This window comes from Chiloscyllium punctatum, chromosome 35, assembly GCF_047496795.1.
Source record: "Chiloscyllium punctatum isolate Juve2018m chromosome 35, sChiPun1.3, whole genome shotgun sequence".
NCBI lineage: Eukaryota > Metazoa > Chordata > Chondrichthyes > Orectolobiformes > Hemiscylliidae > Chiloscyllium > Chiloscyllium punctatum.
In genome coordinates, this window is record NC_092773.1 from 41,100,613 (window position 1) to 41,118,444 (window position 17,832).

Below are 17,832 nucleotides of genomic sequence, written 5' to 3' on the forward strand. Positions count from 1 at the left end.
CCACAAGGAGAGTCGCCTGCAATCAAATTTGTATCACGACCCATTTTGCTATGTGGCAGCTATGCTAACCACTGAGCCTACGTGCCACTCTACTGGAAAGACACCGATACATAGACACTGGGTGACTGTTTTCCAATGAACAGACTGTCGGAATAAGTTGAGGCAGTTCCACAGTCTTAACGTCAATTGGTTCGAATATTTGGATGTGACAGCTCAAAACAATTTTGTGATTATTTAATGTTTGTGAGTAACAGCCTGCTTCACAGTTAATTGATTCAACTATAAGGGAATTTCTCAGATTATTCCTGATCAGCGATTCATGTAGACGGGCTTATATCTGAAACGTCACTTCTCCTGTTCCTTAGATGCAGCATGACCTGCTGTGCCTTTCCAGCACCACACTCTCGACTCTGATCTCCTACATCTACAGTCCTCACTTTCTCCTATTTTCTCAGGTTAGTCAAGAATGTCGTTCTTAGAGTTAAGGTAAGGATCCATGATGTTATTGGTGGTGAGATCGGAGCTCACTTATATTATTAGTAGATAGCCTCCATAATTATCATCCTTGCCTTTCCCCTCTTAGGTCTTACAGCAGCAGCTATGAAATCTGTTTGAGAGGACACCTGAATTCTCCATGAGAGTTCTTTGACGTTTTATGATTCCAAAATCAGCAGTTGTCTTCTTCCAAAGCCTCACTGTCAGCGGGAGAAAGGACCTGAGAGCTATTGTGAGCTTCACTGAACATGGTGGGACGATCTTCATCACTCACGCAAATCATTGTTTTTGTCAGTCCTCTGGCCTGATCTACTGTACCTGCACACACGAATAATTCTTTACACATATGGGAGGCAGAGCAGAGACAGGAGAACTCTGAACTGTGTTAGTTCAAATGACTCTAACGTCGCATGATTTGGAGACAGCAGACATAGCTACTCTCTGTTCATTGATTTTTTTTTACCTGACATTCTCCTATTCCAGCGAAACAAAGAGAGACTGTCGTTTCATTTTCTAACTTCTTGCTTTTTTAAAATCTGAGTTTATGTTCAGCACTCGTCCTGAGTTTAATGACAGCCGTTTCTTGTTTGCTTTCCCTTGTGTAATAGTGTATTACACAGTGCACCAGCACTTTCTAACCGACATGCACTTCAGTTTCATAATTGATGTCCTAATTAGTATTACTCTCTTGCTCAACTGTAAACACACAATGTCGAAAGTGAGGACTGTAGATGCTGGAGATCACTTCCAAAACGTGTGCTGCTGGAAAGGCATAGCCAGTGTGTCCGCATTCGAGGAGTAAAAGTGTCTATATTTCGAGAGTAAGCTCTTCGACAGACATGATGCTGAGCTGATGCTCGAAATTTCGACTGTCATGCTCCTCAGAAGCTGCCAGACTGGCTGTGCTTTTCCAGCGCCACACTTCCTGACTGTAAGCACACATATGTGAAGAAAAAAATCAACTTATTCCAGACGGTTCGAACTCCTGTCTGGACCTGTTCAGGACTCACAATCGCTGTTGTACTAATTTACTAGTTTCAGTGCATTTCCCTCTCCTGATGTTCCAGCAAAACATTTTTTCTTTTTTATTCGAGCATATCACAACATAATTCTAATTTACAGGTTCACTTTACATAGTCATAGTTCTATTAAAGCTCATAAACAGGCGAATTGTTCCATCATGCCTGCATGACCTCCCTTCTCTCGTGACCTATTGCCTTTTCTCCACATCTCTCCACAGCACCATTGCCATCCAAATAATCAAGAAGTGACCACTTGCAAATCCTCAATTGAACCTGCCTCCTCCACAATTCCAGGCAGTACATTTGACACTTTACTAATCGTCTGTGCCAAAACATTTTTACATATCGCCCTTGCTTCTTTTGCATGTTACTTTAATTCCATTCCTTCTCATTTATTCTCGTTGATGCGTGAAAACAGTCTCTCCTTAACGAGTCTATTCAGCACGCTTTTGATATTTAAAATTTCCTTCAACCTCCACTCAGCTCTCTTCTGCCTGAGAAAAACAGTTCCTAATTTTTCAATCTTATTACTGGAACTGAACATTCTCATTCCTGGAATCTTTCTTGTAAATCACTTCAGCATTCAAACCAATGCATTCACCTATTTTCTATAATATAGTGCCATGCCCACAACTACGCCAGCTGAGTCCTTGCAAACAATTCAACATTACCCCCTGCACTTGTACTCTATGCCCCTGTAAATAAAGCTGAACATACTGGATGTTTCATTAACTTCTCGAACTGCCCTTTCACCTTCAGTGATATATGTATACACCCACGTTCTTCCACTTCTGCACCATCGTTAGAACTGTACCTCCTATTTTAGATTACCTTTCAGTGTTCGTACTTTGCTGCATTGAACATTGTCTCGTTCTATCTGCCAACTACATCAACTCGGGAATTTTCGATATGAGTTCCATTCCAGTCTAAGACCCTTGATTTGAAAGTTCTCTGAGCAGTTTATGATTGGCATGCTGATCCTAATATTTGAAACCAATTTTAACTTCAATAACATGTGAGAACAGCATCTCCTCCATTCCCCTCAGTCCATGATTTGATGCACAATTTTCTTTAATTTTGGTAAGTGCTGTCATTGAAATCCGTCCATGGATCTTGTTACATAAAGACCATGTAAAAATACAACATGGGACATCGATCCCTCATTCTCCCCGACACAGGGATTGTAAGGGTTGGGTTAATGGGATGATACGGCATGAGATGTATGCACCCGTCTACGCCTCGCATCACATGGATAGGGAAGGGTGACTCTACTTGGGGTAATTTCTTGAACTCCACATCAATTGGGTATAAGACAATGGAGCCATAGTGTCTGTGAGAGAGAATGCATTCTGGTCTGAGTCTGCTATTGGGGACAGTGTCGAGAATGTTGTGCTTATGCCCGAACCGTCGATACTCCTGCTCCTCAGATGCAGCCTACCCTGTTGTTATTTTCCAGCACCATGTGCTCCACTCTGATCTTCAGCATCTGCAGTCCTCAATTTTCCCCTTTGGAATATATGATCACTTACTGATCCTGGTAAAAAAATACAACAGCAAGATCGCAAACATAATGATTCAGCTTTAGACAGTTTCCAGGATTGGGGAGGTCTTCTCAATCAGGGAACTGAACATTCAGCAGCAAAGAAGATGGTTTTGGTTAGCTGAGTTTTAAATAGAATATATTCATGACGTAGCACAATAGAGAGGGAGGATGGTGACGCATGTCTTGGTCCTCTCAGTGGAAATGTGAAAATGAGCATCACTTTTTTTTGGATGATTCAAACAATAGAAGCATGTTGAGGAGAAATAGGTCAAACCAAAGATTAACCTTTGGTGACACAATGTACAAGTCGTGGAAAGAGGGATTGCAGATGTGTCAGCAGTATGTGTGGTCGAGAGAGTACGCGGTTATTTCGGAAGATAGATGCTGAACGTGAATCCATAAGCGTGAAGGACGGTACCAGACGGCAGAGAGAGGACAATTGCAGACACAGTGAACATGGGGGAATTGGATCATTGGCAGTTTCATGGGGAGAAGGCTATATCAATAAATTTGTACAAGATGGGCTCTGACAGGGTTAATCTAAAATGCAAACACAAGTGCTGGAGAAATTCGGTAGGTGTGCCAGAATCTCTGAATAGAGAATTAGTGTGAGCATTTTGAGTTGAGTATGAATTTTCTTTGGAGATGTATTACTCCACAGATGCTGTCGGACTTGGTAACTTGCACAGGACGTTGTGTTTTTTAAAGGTAATTTAAAGACTTGTTCAGTGATGGTTGGATGGGAGGGAGGCAGCTGAATCAGTTCGCTCCTATTTCATTGATAGAAAACGTCCATGCGCTCCTCGCTCTTGGTGTTATTGGTGGGGATGGTGGAGAGAGGGCGAACAATTGAAAAAGACCAACTGACATCTGAGATACAAAAACAAACTCTGCATTTTCCACAGTTAACGTACAAGCTGGACGAACAGTCTTCAGGTCTCAACACCGAGTTCAAAACGAAACACCAGGAACTCTGTCCTCCATTCGGAACTACCCTGTTAAAGTTACCCACAGACCTCTGCTCCAGTGATCCCTCTCGGCATCTTCCCACTACTGATGTCCCCTCACTCCATTCGACCTGGGTGCTAACCAGTTATTAGGCTTGCTCTCAGCAGAACTAAAATAATTTCTCTTTTGAAACTCTCGCACTGCCTATAAATCTGTACATCTCCGTACCACCACTAGCTCTCTGGATATGATTACAATATTTCCCATCCTCTTCCTACTCCTTTCCTAGATAGTAATCATTCCCACTCCACTTCAGTGCCAAAGCAGATTCAGATCATACTCAAAACATTTATTACTTTTCTCTCCCCACAGATGTGACAGACCTGTTGAGTTTCTCCAGCAAGCTGTTTTTCTTTCAGGCCTCGAAGATCTGCGTGACTTTAAAAAAATTCGGATTGATTTCCCATTGCCCAGAATGTGAGCCCCAATAGCTGGGCTGGAAGCAGTAATCATCAGCAGAGACAAACCCAGGTTAACATGATTCAATCCAGATTGCGTGTAACAAAACTCAATCACGGTAATTACTTTTAAACTTGTTTATGTCTGAACAGATTGATGACTGAGAAAAGACCTTCCCACTCTTATACCAGGAGATGGTCTCTCCCTAATGTGAATATGCTGCTGGTTTCGCAGATTAGAAAGAAAGTAGCATTATTTTTTTCTGTATTCGGTACAGCTGAAAGGCATGTCCCTGGTGCGATTTGCTGGTGAACCCAAACCAAGTGAAAGCATCTAAACGGTTTCTCCTCAGTGTGGACATGTTGATGACTGACCAGTTTTGCAGTATATTTATCATTTCGCACAATTCCACCTTGGAAATATTCTTGCATTACTGTGAACTTGTTGGTGTTTTAGCAGGTGGGATGGCTGAATGAATCCCTTGCCACATTCAGAACACATGAATGATCTCTCGCCAGTGTGAACTCGCTAGTGTTTTCGTGAGTGTGTTGCTTGAGTGCTTCTTTTCACACACTCTGATTGGGTGACTGATCTGTATGAATAATGTGAACTTCCTAATTTGACGTCTGATGGGATAAGTCACTGAAAATCTTCTCATGTTCTGCGCAGGTAAACTGCCTCTGTTCAGTGTGATTGTACCGATATGTGTCCAGGTCGGATGGGTATTGATTTGCTTTCCACAACCAACACCTTTTCCCACTTTCACCCGACTACGACAGAACATGTGGAGAAAGTGAGAACTGCAGAATGCAGATTAGCGTCACGTGTGTGCTAATGGAAAAATACAGTTGGTCATGCAGCATCAGAGGGGCAGGGGAATCAACGCTTCGGGCACAAGCCCTTCCTGATGAAGGGCATATGCCTGAAATGTCGATTCTTCCGTTTCCCGGATGCTGCCTGACCTCTTTGCTTATCCAGCAACACACTCTCGAATATGACTGCATTTGAGTCTGGCCATCGACAGAGTCTTGTCCACACAGGGAAAAAAAGGTTTCACCCCACTGTAAATGAGGATTTAAATTTCCATGTTCAAAATCCAAAAAAATATTAAAGTTACCAGAAATGTGTGAAACTATGAGATTCTGATGTGATATTGTGCGATGTGAATTTTCTGATGTTAAATTTCTCCCTTCAAAAACCATGTGAAGGTGACCTAAAAGAGAAATAACTGCATGAAAGAAGTCCCGCCAAAACAGAAATTTCAGTTTAAGGTCTGTCACTTTTATCAGTACTGGAGATAAAACAGTTAAGTCTGAAAGCTGTCTGATGGGACCACGAATATCCTTCAGGGACGGAACGATAATGCTTCTTGTGGCGTTCTTTAGAGGAGGGAAAGAGAGAGGGATTGAGAGAGAAAATGATTTTGTTGGTTCCAGAAGTGGGATTTCGAATCAAACACTGAACCTGCTTTAAGTCTCCTGGCAGCAGGTGTCTGTTGGTAACTTTGTCACCAAATTCACTTCCAAGTCACAGACTTAACTGACGTGTGTGCCATCCACTTCTAAATTTCCATAATTAAACAAATGAGTCTTTAGTCCTCGCTATAAATTCACTCCAAAACCATTTAATCTCTCTCTCTTTGTTTAGTATCGGATGATGACATACATTGCGCAAACTTCCAAAATGTAAGAGTTGCTCACGCTTCTGAGAGTTTTGGATAAGGCAGATTTTTAAAACTTCTTCCTATTAGTTTAGTCGAAAATGGTTATGGTAGAGCTGATGAGGTTTGGGTAAGCTTTCTTGAGTGACCGTCACTTTGAATAACAGTTGACAACATTTTCTCCTCCTGTGAGCTAGCCAATCGAACTGCTGAACATTGTCCCTCTTTGCTACTGGCTGATCCTTTATTTGAGGTTAGTGTTAGTTCAAAGTCTTGAGTTTCAGCTGTGACTTAACAGAGCTGCAGATCAATGAACACATATGGCTGGATGGCAGAAGGAATTGGCGTACAACCTTCTGGAAGGATAACTGGACATTAATCTTTTTCTGCTTTTTCTCCATTGATTGTTTAGGACTTTAATTTCATTCGAGAAGGCATTGTTTCCCTAGAAAAATTTGTTATTTTATCCTTCAGTCTTTCCTATAGTGCTGCCTATTCAAGAAGATGTGAGATATCATCAGTTTCGTTGAGAAGATCTGACAATTCTGAGCAATTTAGTTGTTTGTGATTCTTCCACGCCGTTGACAAACTTGCTTGCTGCCAACATGGTGGCGTGACATGCTCATCGCACATCTTTGCACCTCAGAAGGATGGTTGCCATTATCAAAGGCCCACGATTGATAATGAGATCCCACTCTCCATACTTCGAGTAAGGGAGAGATAAATTCTTGATTAGGGTTTGAAAGAGACTTATGCAACATGTTTGCAACAGCCTGTTGAACATTCGCCAGATTCATCACTCTCACCACCAAGCCATACTTTTACCACTCGTAAATGAAAAATTTGCTAATCACTCTATTGTCATTGAACTTTCTGCGTTTGCTCCCTCGAGACATCTACATTACACCTGCATGCTGCTTCCCTGTAGTGTTGATAGCAGACGTTCACCAGAATGTTTGATTTACATATAGCACTTGAAGGATCGAAGCGTATTGTATTAATTTGCTTTTCTGTAACTATAGACGGAATGTGACGTCACCAAATTCGTAAATACATATCTTACCAACGTTAACCATTGCATATGTTCGCTTGTTCGTCACCTTAACACCGTTTTGAATGCAAAATGGCAGATCCTCCATTCATCGTCAAATATAACGCGGCAGATTGCTTGGATTACAATACAAGATAGATTTGCTAACTATTTTTATTTTTCAGTTTGCATATTTACTTAATTTCATATCTTGAAGTTGATCATGTGCCTCGTTAATCCATTTGAACACTTTTACTAAATCAATAAACCTTGACTTCAGATTTTGCATCATGCTCTTATGTCCTTTTTTGTTTATTACTTTAAATTTAGCTGGTTATGTTAATTTTCATCCTCTACAGAGTTCCATTTCCTATGTGTTCAAACTTTAAAATAAACAACAATTCAGCTGCTGTTCCCAAAATTGCTAACAATGCACGTTATGCCATGCCAAATGACAAATGAAACTACTTATTGGCGGTGGGTGTTGATTATACAGTATATTGTATCAGCACTGCTACATCACTCAAAACGATAAGGAGAAAGTATTACTTTAAATGTGATGGCACTGCCGCTGGAATGAGCGACCAAGGATCAGTTCAAAAAGCAAAGTTTAAAATGTACATTGTGTGGAATATTAGAAATGAGACTGAAAATCTCTTGTTCTATCAGATGAGGTAGACGATTGCGCAAATCACTTCAAGGTGATTTGAGTGATTAAAAGTTGTTTCTTCTGCAAACATCGTCAGAAGGCCATTAGCTGCCTCATCTGGATTGTTAATGTATCAAGCAAAAAGTTGTGGTATTGACACTGACCCTTGCGGGACACCACCAGTCACCTGCAATCATGCTGAGAAGAACCCTTTTTATCCCCACTCTCTGCTCTCTGCCAGACAGCCAAACGTCTATCCATGCTTGCAATTTACTTATACTGCCAACGGAGTTTCATTTTACGTCATGGCCTCCTTTTCGGATCGTTGCCAAAAAGACTTCTTGAAGTCCATACATTGACTGCAATTGGTCTAACCTGCTCCTTGGTTCCTCAGAGTATTGTAGAAGCTTTGAGGCATCACATCCCTTGATTAAACCATGCACTTCCAAGTATTCAGAAACCTCATTCTTCACAATCGATTCAATGACCAAGGTGAGGCTAATCGGTCTGTAATATTCCATGTTTTGCCTTACTCACCTCTTAAACAGGAGAGTCTCGTTAGCGACTTTCTACTCCTCTGGGATCCTGCCTGATTCTGGAGAGTTCGGAAAAATCACGACGAAGGATTCCACTACCTCAATAGTTCAGCAATTTCCCTTAGGACTCTGGTGTGTAGCGCATCTATTCCAGGTAATTTTTCCGCGTTACAGCTATTCAGTTTTTTCTAGCGCCTTCTCTTTGGTTATTGAAACCATACTCAGCTCTGCCAGTACAGAGTGTGGCAGTTTTGAAGATTTTCGATATCACTCGTGTCTTCCACCATGAAGGCTGACACGATGTTGTTTTTCAGTTCTTTAGCCATTCCTTTGTTTCCTACTACAATCTCTCCAGCGTTATTTTCCTGCGGCCTGATGTCCACTTTTGCTCGCTCTTGCACTTTATGTATCTAATGAACCTCTTGCAGTCTTCTATTATATTACTGGCCAGCTTACTCTCATAATTTAATCTTCTCCCTCTTTATTTCTTTTTTTTTTGTCATCTATTATTCTTTGCAGACTTCCAAATCCTTTCGTATTCGATTGCCTTTCATCACATTATACACTTGCTTTTTTCGATTTAATGCTATCCCTGATTTACCAAGTCAGCCGAGTCACTCCCTGAGTCATGCTTCTTTTTTCTCGGGATGAAGCTCTGTCATGTCTGCTGAATCAATCGCAGAAAATCCAGGCATTGCCATTCCACTGTTTTCTTTTCCTGCTAGTTTCCGCTCCCAGTTATATTAACACAATTCCTCCCTCATGCTTGCATCGTTTCCTTTATTCAGCTGTAATAACATGACCTCTGAGTCTATGTCCGTCTTTCCAAATTACATTGTCACTTCCATCATATTATATTCAATGGCCCTGAGCATTCATTTACCTTGAGTTCCCTTATCACATCTTGCTGAAGACACACCAGTAAATTCAATGTTGCCTGTTCCAAAAAACCATCTCGTAGACAATCCACAGATTCATTTTCCTCTAATCCACGACCGAACTATTTTTCCCAGACCATTTGCAGATTGAAAACATAAATGATTGCTGTAACTGATGAATTACGTATTGTTTTTCTGATAAAGTTCATGACTGTCTATGATACCGCCTAAACCATAGAAGAGCAAAGAAAATTTACAACACAGTAACAGGTCCTTTAGCCTTGCAAGCCTGAGCCGATCCAGATCCACTGTCTAATCCTATCGCCTAATGGCTATGGATCTGTATCACTCTGCTAATCACCTACTTATGCATCGGTCCAGACGCCTTATCAATGAATCTACCATGCCTGTCTCTACTATCTCAGCTGACAACAAGTTGCAGGAACCTACCACCCTCGGTGTAAAGTGTTATCTGCGTGTATCTCTCTCAAACGTTTCATCTCTCACCTTGAACGGTTACCTCGCATTGTTGAATGCATCTCTCTGGGGAAAAAAACACAGCTTATGTCTACAAACCCTGTCTACAACTTTCATGATTTTGTGGGTTTCAATCAGGTCCACTCTCACTCTCATTTTTTTCGAATGAAAACAGTCTCAACCTACTCAACCTCCCTTCACAGCGATCACCTTCAATACCAGGCATCACTCTCATAGCCCTTCTCCAAAACCTTTCCAAATCGTCCACATCATTTTGGTAATATGGCGCCAAGAACTCTACACAGTATTCGACATGCAGCTGAACCGGAGTCTCGTACAAGTTTAACATGACTTCCCCCTCTTATATCCATCACACTGTCATTGAAGGCAAGCATACCATATGCAGTCTTGACTACTCTATCCACCTGTGCAGCCAACTTCAGTGTACAATTGACCTGAACTTCCAGATCTCTCCACTCATCAACGTTTTTTTTTCAAGCATTATCCGCTTACAGTATTGTTCGCTGTCGATTTGGATCTCTTAAATTGCATCACTACTCCACCTAACTCTCCAGTCTATCTATATTCACCTGCAAACCTTGCCAATCCTCTATACCTTCTGCTACTCCATCAATCTTCGTGCCATCTGCAAATTTACTGATCGGACCACAATGCCCACTTCCAGATCATTGACATATTTCACAAACAACAGTGAGCCTAACAATGATCGCTGTGGACCACCACTGGTCACCTTTTCCACTTCGATAAACTCCCTTCAGCTACAACTCTCTGTTTCCTATTGCTCAACCAGTTTTTTGTCCACCTACCTAAAACACTCTGCACACTGTGTGTTGTCACTTCCTCCATTAGTTTGCCGTCGCGAACCTTATCAAATACCTTATGAAAGTCCATGTTTATGAAACCTACAGCCCATCCTTCATCTATTAACCTGGTCACTCCCTCATTGAACTCTCCGAAGTAAGGAAGGGGCAATCTTCCCGCACAAAAGCATGTTGCCTATTACTGATCAACCCATTATTTTCCAAATGTAAACAAGTTTTATCCCTCGGTATTTTCTCCAGCAACTTTCCCATCTCTGTATTCAGGCTTATTGGTCTGTCATCACCTGGAATATCCCTACTCCCATTCTTGTACAGAAGGACAGCATTAGCTCTAGTCCTCTGACACCTCACTTGTGTTTAGGGATGCAACAATAATGCTGTCAGGTAACCAGGTATTTCAATTTTCGCCTCCCTCAACATCCTGGTATAGCTCCCAGCCAGTCCTGGGTATTTTGCCTCCATCAATATTCTTCACCAACTCAAATCATCATCTCTCCTTATCGCAACGTGATCCAGAGTAAACAATCTTTTATCTCCATTTTATGGTCATGTGTGACAAAAGCATTATTGACTGTTACAGGTCTTGTACAAACCTCCATTCCTCCGATTCACCAGGGATGCATGCCTTTTTGCCCAGAAAAAATAGAGGTCCTCCCAAGTCAGTTTTCACAGGGGATTATCACTGCAGCCTTCAGGAGGGATTCAAAGGCTGGAGTTATTCATTCTATGGCCTAGTGTTTTAACGGGTATTGTGCTCTGCAAGCATGATACTCAGACTTCGGGTTTTTCTGTATGGGTTCACAGCCCGGTATGATCCCCACCTCACTTTTGTCCTTTGCCAACAACTCAATCGGGACCATTTCTATTCTTGGCTCCGAGACTTCTATCTTAGGGAAGTGCCTGGCTGTCCCCTTAGGCTTTTCAGGGCTAGCGGGGGTTCCCTGGTTTGTCCTATCTGCCTGAGTTAGCCAATTTATTTTCTTCTTATATATCCGCATATCTGCATTGAACCAGACACCCACATCGTCCCTGAAGACCGAACCTTTCGTTCTTTGTGCCTTTTGCACCCATGGTCCTCAATCCTGCCACCTGTCACCAGATGTCTTTGCCAGTGACACGTGAGGGGCAGAGCCTTCCTCATCAAAAAATAGGGTGTGCTTGCTGTTGCAGACACCTTAGATAAGTTCAGACTGACTGCACATCTGTGATCACTCCAATAAACTTCGCACAAAAACAACTGATCTGGTTTAACCAATCTTATGAACCAATCCTTCTCATATGGGTCGTCAGGCCGTCACAGTGTATGTGTGCTGTGGGGCACATCTCCAGCAAGAAAATCGGTGTTAATAGGATTAGCATGTTTGCTTGCTTCCAGGGTGTGTGAATCGCTCACTGAACTTATCACCCTCTGGCTTAATCGCCACGCATAGATGTACATCAGGTGTCGTGGTACATATTTTACAGCCTGTAGTGGTAAATCTTCCCTTTGAATTACATGCAAGCTCATCGGAGAACTGAGCAAGTCCAACCCCAGTCTCCCTATCAGACCCGGACCCAGCAGGTTTAAAGAACAAAATTCTGATAGCAAGAAGGAGAATTGGAATGTTTCGCCATGGCTAGTTTTGCACAAGAAGGGTGCGGAACATTTCTCCTGCAGTACGTCTCCTGATGCACCCATTGTGTTCAATAAACTTTCACTCATCTTTATTTTAATCGATTGTCTAAACTCGTTTAATTTAAGGACTAAGTAAGTTGCCCCTGTATCTACCAAATAGGTAACTGATGTATCTTCCACATATAACATAGAGATCGGCATGTTCATATAGGCATCATTGTGATTTTGAACAGCGTGTCCACTTTTCGCAATGTCACCATTCAACATAGAGGTTGGGCATGTCTCAGTGTCCGTAAGATTAGTAGAAAAAAGAAGCAGAAGCGAATCCTCGTTGCCAAGCATAAAGGAAAGAGGCTTATCTTCTGGGCTGCCCATCTCCACCTCAGCCTTTCCCTGTCAGTCACCATGCTGTTCAGCCTCCAGGGCCGGTTGAAGCTGTCTGTGTGGGCACTGTCTCGCCCACTGGTCCATTGCTCTGCAAACAAAGGACCCGCCAGATCTACAACTGCCTGCGCCTCTTACACGACCTCTTCCACTTCATCTTCTGCGACCTCCACCTCTGCCTCTCTCTCTTCCTGCAGCACCTCCCGCCAACGGCTGGGTGATAATTTGCATCATAGTAAGCTGAGCTTTATGTGCTTCCTGTTCCATCTTTAGCTTCCGCTTATATTTCTCTTGTGCAAACAATTTTTCAGCATGTATCACATGTTGTTCTATCAAATTCAGCTTTCCCGTGTCCCAGGTAGTACGTGTTTTTCACCTGTTTTCGTTATTTCGTCCTTCATTCCATTGATGAAGCAGTTATTCAGGTGTGCCTCATACGGCATGATTTCTGCCGCTGTTATGTCGTCAGGTGGTCTCAGTCCACAGCGGTCGTTATGGACTTCAGTGAGGCGCTTAAGGTCCTGGGACCCTGTCTCACGTTCCCGTTATTTACACTTTGCTATTTTGGTGATTTCCATTCGCATTGGGAATGCCTCCTTTAAGGCGGTTGCCAGCGCAGCAACAAAAGCATTAAAGTCTCCGTTCTGCTCCGGTTGTGTGTTGGCTACTCTGGCATGAATGTTTGCGGTTGGCCAGTTATATTCGATTTTAGTGTCATCGGCACCTAGTTTTTGTCCCAGGAAATGTCTGATGTCATGTGACATGGGACGGAACTCAGTATAGAACTTTGTCACTTCTTTGGCGAACGTTTGACCTCCAACCTCGCTTGAGTCAAGCGACTGCCCGTAGGCACTTTCCAGATCCTTCATAGTCCATGGCCGGTGGACCAACACTGGATACCCTTCTGGAACTGCAACTTCAACCATTGGGGCTTGCCGAACTGCCTGGTTAGTTGATCATTCGCCAGTACCCTCACTGTCTGACTCACCATCTGTCGGGGATTGATTGCTAAGAGGCCCTGGATCCCTTTCCTTCTTGGAGTGATCGGCCTTCTTTTGGGCTTCTTGCTTCAATTGGTTGCAGGTATGTCGTGCAATCGGTGATTCAGCAGACCCTGAGGCAACTTCATTAGTATGTTATATGTGCACGTCTGCGTGTGCGCTGGTGTTTGTACATGGACTAATCTATCACTTATTTGAGATTTCCTTTCCCTAATGTCAGCCTCAGCCTTACATGTTATAAACACTCCAATTCACAGGTTCAAAATTCCCTTCCTTTTCTCCTTTTCATCTCCTCCAAACTCCACCTCAATATTTCCAGCTATCTATAACTAAAACTTCCTCCCTCTAGAAAACTACATTCCTAGATCCACAATTCTAACTGCTTCACAGACACTGGGCCGTGATTATTGAGCATGTATTGTATTTTTGGTTGGCCATTTCAAGTACTGTGTGGACTTTCCTTTTGTTTGCTTTTGCCAGAGCCCAATTTTAGTTTTACTGGAAAAGTGTTCAACTCTCTCTCTCTCTCACGTGGTACCATTATCATTTCCCTTTGCCTTGCTTACTTACCTCCAGAGGACCCCTCTCACATTGGACACGTCCACCTCAATGCCTTGGCTTTCCTAAACCAAATATCCAAGTATCCAGTACACCTTTGGTGAGTCCAAGTCAGCCAGTGGTGGCTCCAAATCTAAAACCACCCTTAAATGTGCTGTCTGTGAAACACTCGAGAAACGGCAATCCCCTTTCCTTGGGCTTTGCTCTAATACCACGTGAGAGTTTACTGAAGCATGTTCCTGCTGTATTTATTCTATTAGATTGAGTCTCTATGTAGGATTACTTAAGCCACGATTCTTACCCCGACTCTATTCGATTCGCTTGGGCGATCGACCGATTCTCAGCGCTCTCACGCATAAGGGCCAATTCAGCGCTCGATATGAAGTGAAACACCTTCAAGGCACTGCCACCTATGCCTCGTGGGAATCTTCAGAATCCCATCCAGACGCCTGATCCTGGGACGAGTCCCCAAGTTCAATGTCGTGAAAATTAAATCGACTTGACTCAACTACTAGCAAGAGAAAAGAAAACAGCTATATTTCAATTCTGCAGATTTGACCCCGGTCCATTCATCTCGATGCCTCAATGTAAGGGTTATGTGAGTATTGTTCAGATATTTGCTTCATACTGTTTTTTTAATCACACACTTAATTGCAAAGACTGGGAAAACACAAGTTGTTTTTCTATCATAACAGTTCTGCTTGCACTGAGTTCGACTGTCGGAAGGTCGAGTTGTTTGTTTCTCAAACTGATATAGAGACAAACTGACTGTAAAACTCATCAAAGTATTGTTTTTAAAGCTCAGCACAACATTAAATGTTAGAAAAACATTATCTTTCAAATTTCATTGTAAATGGATAATTTTTCATTCCAGTAAGAGGATTCATGAGGGCACAGCGGTAGATGTCATCTATATGGACTTCAGTCAGGCGTTGAAGAAGGTTTGCCATGGGAAGCAAGGTTAGATCTGAAGGAATACAGGGAGAACTGGCCATTTGGATACAGAACACGCTGAACGGTAGAAGGCAGAGGATGGTGGTGGAGGGTTGCATTTCAGAGTGGAGGCCTGTGACCAGTGGACTGCCAAAAGGATCGGTGCTGGGTCCTCTACTTTTCTTCTTTTATATAAATGATTTGGATTTGAGGATAAGAGGCATAGTCAGTAAGTTTGCAGATGACACCAAAATTGGAGGATGAGTGGACAGCAAAGAAGGTTACCACAGATTACAGCAGGATCTTGATCAGATGGGCCATCATGCGAGCATAATGCGTAGGCACGGGCAGATACTATCATCAAAGTTGGTGAACAGATTTCTGCGTTTGTAATTCCATACAGGCAATATCCGTTTAAAGTGATGCACGTTCGACTGAAGAACAACAGTTCAGGCAGCATCCAAGGAACAGGAGAATCGACGTTTCGGGCATAAGCCCTTCTTCAGGAATCATGCCCGAAACTTCGATTCTCCTGTTCCTTGGATGCTGCCTGACCTGCTGCGCTTTTCCAGCGATACATTTTGAGTTCTGATCTCCAGCATCTGCAGTCCTCACTTTCTCCCCGACTGAAGAACAAGCCCGCCACACTCGAAACACACATGTACAGAGTTGTGGCTGGGTTGACAAACTGTGCAGTGTATTTGGACGATGTCGTGATCTTTAGCAATTCAAGGAATGATCACAAAAGACTGTTGGCAGAGCTCTTTGAACGACCACGAGAACCAGAATTGATGCTAAACATAAATAAAACATAATTCACGAAAGCAGAGGTGACGTTCTTGGGATGTAACAGCGCTCATGGAAGGTCGATGTCCCCCGGAGCGTAAAGACGAAGGCGACAGAGGAATTTCCATGATCAACTTCGAAGAAAGAGTTTCTTCAATTCTTCAGACTCAGCGGAGTCTGCCAGAAGTCGGTTCCAAACTATATTCGTTTAGTGGCACCGTTACCCGATTTGCTGAATAAGAAGAGAACATTTCAGTGAACAGTACCATACCAGGAGACATTCGACCATTTGAAGTCGATATTAACCACCAAACCAGAACCTACACCAAACTTCTCAAAAACGTTAAAAGTCGCCATTGATGGTAGTGACGATTGAGTTGGACCTGTACGTCAACAGGAAAAATAAGCCTGGGATTGAACTGCCAGTTGGTTACTTTTCAAAGAACATCCACATCTACCAGAGGAAATGCTCCACAATCGGAAAAGAACTATTGGGTTTGGTACTGGCCTTACAAATTTAATGTATATGCCCGAACAATGGTTCAGAAACGGTTATGTACACTCACCACAATCCGCTAAAACGTTTTCGATATAAGAATATAATACTTTTTCGTTGGCTTCTTATGGTAGAGACTTTCAATTTCTAAATCGTATATGTTGCGTGTCTGTAGAATGTATTCCCAGACAGGTTATCGCAGATTCAACTTATGGTGTTTCGATGAGATTTGTCTTTATTTAAGGTTTTATGTGTATATATAGGAAAAGGTTAAGGCAATATTATACGAAATTTATCAGTATGTCAGGGTAAAGTATTTAAAAATTAAAGTGAAAACATATCTTCATTATAATGGTTCATTTTTCCTGAAGAGGTGAGATGTTTTAAACATATTGGTGCACGGTTAAGAGTGTTAAAAGCAGTAGAATAACCAGACACTGCAACAAGTGTTATCAAGAATACAACAACGTAATACTGGGTCGAACAACTCAATTAGTTCATTTCCCAGAGACATAAACATTTAGAGTTGACCGCTCAGTTTAAATGTTATACAGAATAAAATATTAATTTCAATTTAAATTTGAATTGTGTCTATTGAAAATCTTAAAAAGAAATGACACAATCAGATGCTCTGAGGTATGATACGGGGTCATTGAACAGTTGAGAGGAGGACTGCCACGTCCTTGTATGTAACAATCTTCTTGAAAAAAGATATCTCTGAAAAATAACTTTTCGATCGGTGACGTGTGACACAGAAATTCCTAACAAGGAAAAAGAAGACACAGGAAGATCCCAAGAAAAGAACCTACAGCTGCCTGGTTTTGAGAAAAGTAGAGCTGTTTTGTAAACTTTAATTGGGAGCTTTATCTGAATAGTATTTTTGAAAGGGAAGTAAAAATTGGTAATAGAAATACATTGTCAGTCATGGTTTGATAATTTATTACTCTTTTAATGTAGAAATAAAGTTCTTAATTTTTACTTTGTGCAGTTTTTGGCCAATCGAATTTTTGCAGTTGACTGTACGGCATAAATCGTTTCTGTGTTTTATATTAAGCAGGAGGGTTTACCCTATGTCGTAACGAGTCTAAACAAATTTGACAATGCAAGTGTACATCTGTGTAGTTCTTTGAGTGCACTGGAGATTTGCACCATTCATGACCTGAATGAAGTGATTCTCTCCGCCGTGATCTGAATCCCAAAAAATAAAGTCCAAATGAAACACCGCCCTCTATCGTAGTTGACAGGATTCGAACCTGCGTGAGAATACCCCAATGGATTTCAAGCCCATCGCCTTAACCACTCGGCCACAACGACACAACGGCCTGCTCTGACTGTTGAATTAGTCATTTCCAGGTCTCTGTCTCTGGGGAGCTCAGCAGTTCCGAATCATTCTTTGGTTCATTTGAATTCAAAAACCACAGCTTTCAAATCGATGAAATGTCGGGACAAAGTGGGTCTGGGTGTTCCACCCCGATAGGTGGAATCGATATTCAGCTTAAAAGAAGGCGGAAATTGCAGGA

General features: G+C 42.1%; 1 non-coding gene across 1 annotated transcript; it reads right to left on the reverse strand.

The window, feature by feature from the left end:
• Positions 1-17,544: 17,544 nt before the first annotated feature.
• On the reverse strand, positions 17,545-17,626 carry trnas-uga (transfer RNA serine (anticodon UGA)). The gene has a single exon. It is a non-coding gene; the product is annotated as a tRNA-Ser (tRNA).
• Positions 17,627-17,832: the final 206 nt, after the last annotated feature.